Source organism: Rattus rattus, chromosome 11 (genome assembly GCF_011064425.1).
Source record: "Rattus rattus isolate New Zealand chromosome 11, Rrattus_CSIRO_v1, whole genome shotgun sequence".
NCBI lineage: Eukaryota > Metazoa > Chordata > Mammalia > Rodentia > Muridae > Rattus > Rattus rattus.
Window position 1 is genome coordinate 21398474 of NC_046164.1, and position 3959 is coordinate 21402432.

The window sequence follows — 3959 nt, forward strand, 5'->3', positions numbered from 1 at the left end:
AGAATCACTGTTATGGAGTCCCTAAGATCAGTTCATACTGGGCCATCATAACTATGTTTCTGAGAGTACTTAGCCAAGCATGAAATGGGCTGTAGGAGACATCCTTTGATGTCACAATGTTTGATGGCAATTCTTACAACAGTAAATAAAGCTTATTAAAACCTCAAGGTCCTCTGCAGACATTGTCCTGTGACTGCTTAAACCAGAACCCTAGATGTTTGTTTTCAGCCTCAATTGTGCACTAGAATCTCCCAGCAACTTTTTTCTTTTTAAGGCAGGGTCTCATGTAGCCCTGTCTGGCTTCGAACTCAATATGTAGCCAAGGTCATGCCATCTGCTTATCTTCCCCAGTACATACACAAACTTCTGATTCCCCTGCCTTCAACCTCTCAGCAGTAGGATAACATATATGCTATGATGCCTGGTTTATACAGTATCAGGCATGGTACTCAGGTCTTCATGCATGCTAGACAAGCACTTTCAGCTGAGCTACAGCCCCAAAGAAAACTAAAGTTCCAGTGGCTGAGGAACGATAGCTGATAAGCCAGAGTCCCTGCGATAGGGCACTGTGATTTTAAAGCTTAGTTAAGATTAGAAGCGAGTGCCTTAGTTGATAATAGATTAAGATGAGTGTGAGGGCTCAGGGTTTAATCACATGATGGACTTTAATTTATGATTACTTTATACGTTCTTAACCTCTGTACCTATGTCAGTGATGTGGATGCAACCCTGGGGACTGTGCATCTTAGATGCCTCAGATGATGTACAGTGGATGATCTTGAGACTGGTGTTGACAAGTGCTACAAGTGACCAAATTTGAGCAAGACGTATTTGATACATAAGGTTTTTCATTCGAAGGTAGGCAGTGGTACTAAGTGTAAACTTGGACCAAAACTGCCGTTGTCTGCTTTAAAGTAACTTAGAAATGCATCCACTGGCTCTACTCCAGACTATTAACTCAGTGCTCTGGAGGGCCAAGTTGGATTGTTAACAAGTCTTCCAGAGAGAATACTGATGTGCACTAAAGATTTTGAAACAATTGTGTGGAGAGAAGGTCCCTGGACCAGAACAGAATGAGAGGCATATGGGTTAGTTAGCAATGGCAGTGGCTGCTAAGAGTTGCTATTCTTGGGCTGGGGAGATAGTTCTGTGGGTAAAAGCAATGTGCAGACTTAAGGACCTGATTCCAAATCCCCAGAACTCGTGTAAAGTTGAATGGGCAATGTATCTGTAATCCCAGTGCTCCTAAACAGATGGGAGGTAGAGACAGGAGAATCAGGTAGCCTGGTGTACAGTGGAAAAACAACAAAAAGCCCTTGTCTCAAACAAGGTGTAGAAGGCAAGAACCAACACCCAAGAGTGGGCTCTGGCATGTGCACAGTAGCATGAACATGCCAGAATTCACTATGATGAAACACATGCACACACGCATGCACACACACTTGCTGTTCTTTCCCTGCTTGTTTGTGTGTACTCCATATGTGCCGGTGCCTAAGGCGACCAGGAAAAAGTGTCAGATCCCCTGGAACAGGCACTAACAAACAGTTGTGAAAGTCCTGATGTGGGTGCTGAGAACCAAACCCAGATCCTCTGCAACAAGTCATAATATAACCATTGGAAAACTCATATTATGCAAGCTGTGCCATTCGCTTATCTCTGTCCCACATTGCAGATCTATTTAGTGTAAATCTGAGTGATTCCAGAGAGAGGCCATTGGCAAGAAGCAAGCATAAATGGAGTTTCAAGATCCAGGAACAAGGAAAACATACCAGTTGCCATGTGCCAGCCATTGTTCTGAGCCGCCCAGATGGATAATCACAAGGAAAGAGGCAATGGCAGTTACCGGGCAGTAGTGCAGGAGGGTAGTGTCAGCTCACTTCCTTGTTTGTCATAGATCACTGGAGCTCTGTGTGCCTGAGAATCTTTGAGATAAATAGTAAAGATATAAAAATGAATGATCACCGGGGAGTTAACTTTCTCACATATCCATTTCTCCCCTCGTTCCCCCAAAATGGCATTGTGGGAGGTGTAGGAAAATTCTGCCTCAGCCTGTGAAGGGAACCGGAGAAGGCAAGGAAGCTGAAAGAGACACAAAGAAGTTAGGAGAGATGCTACACAAACACAAGTTTCCCTGGCCCACAGCACTCACAGGGCATGCGCGCACCTTGAGACCCTGGTGAGAAATGGGGTGCTGGGGTGTAGAACACAGATACTCCCCCATTGTTTAATGATCGACTAATGCTTTTCATATACAGGCAAGAGCAGGATAAACACAGATGTGTGACAGTGTACGAGACTCTGCCTAAGAGTGAATTGCTTTGTCTCAAAGGGCTGTCATCTCAGAGGGCGGTTTTCTTCTTCGTTAAGTGTTGAAAGCTTGGGAACAGGCTATGCTACTACCATAGCCAGCCCAAGCTTCCTTTGACTACTGCCTGACCTAGAAAGGTTCAGGGAAGCAGCATTGACTACATCAAGGCTGACCAGAAAAGCACTACCCCATCATTGCCTGGGTTTAGCTCCTCCAGGTTTAGAAGGTCGTTGGCAGGAGATGTGTGTGGCTGAGATAGTCTACAGTAGAGAAACCTACTTTCTAGCTTTTCAATAGGTAGTCTTTCTAAAGCCCCATCACAGTGATAAGTATGTTACACATGTGATAATGGTCCGGATGTAACAGGAATGTACAAGACCAAAGGAACGCCCTCCCTAGCCCTGTCCACCCACATCCTATCACCCAAAGATAATCACTGCATTCTAACCCCTGGCTAGTTTTAACTCCTGACCACCCTACCAGGGAGGCCTGTTCTCCATCTGTCCTTCCACCCCTATCCCCCACTGCTCCCCAACAGTGGACTCCATGCTTGCTTATGTGTTTGTCCCTGCCTGGAAAAAGGGAGTTTAGTGAGATCAAGGCCAGTCCTCATGAATGTAAGATTCCGGAGCACCTGGCCGGAAAAGATTCTCCCATAGTCACTCAAGAAGTGAATACCTCCACATTACCCTTCAAATGGATTTGGCCTTACAAGTTTTAAATCCTAAATCTGGAAAAATCCCCAGTGAGCTGAAATATTCTTTTGGGGCTTCTTATGCCCAGGGTGTTTATATAGCCCTGTCCCTCTGCCTCTGCAGTGACCTCACCGCTGCCTCCTCAGGCTGTTTCCCAGCCCTGGGTGGGGAGCAGAAGGAACAAAGGATGCTAGCAGCAGTCTTCCTCAGCCGGGGACTCCAGGTCCCAACGGGTCTGTGTGACAGTTATAATGCTATAACCCCCACCACCAAAGTCATGTTCTTATCTAAACTATCTTGAGTTAGAAGAACTTTAATGGCTACAGAGTGCCTTGTCAGCTGTAGCTGATCTAAGAAAACAAACATAACTATGATATCGCAAGTGGCTCCAGACCCAAGAGACACTTGGTCCCGGGATGGATGGTTCTTATAAATAACCAGGCAATCACGCACTGCAGAAATAGCTAGAATTTCTGTGACTTCATAGGGAGCCAAATGGAAACGCCCTTGCAAAGCAAACGCCAAAGTCATCCCACAGTCAAAATGCGGTCAGACGCTGCATGGGAGCCAAAGACAGTTTGCTTCAACCCCAGCCTGGCCTCCAGTAGAACCACACTGATCTGAACCCTTGAATTGAATCCTTATACTTTGGGCCCACACTTGCCAAATGAACTCACTGAAGAGTCCTGAGAGAAAGCACAAACAGAAACCATACCATGGCCAGTGGCAGACCTGAGTGGCTTGACTTGGTGGCTGTGCATCACTTGTGTACGGGTTCTGCCATCTGAAGTCCCTTGCCCTACAGCCCAGTAGATCCGGAATGATTAAAGACAGGCTGCAGCACTGGTCCATTAGACAGAGTTTCAGCATCACTGGTTAAACTTAAAGGCTTTCTGTAACCAAGGGGAGTATCAGAAGAACCCCATTTCTTCGACATTTTAATCTTAAGATTTTAT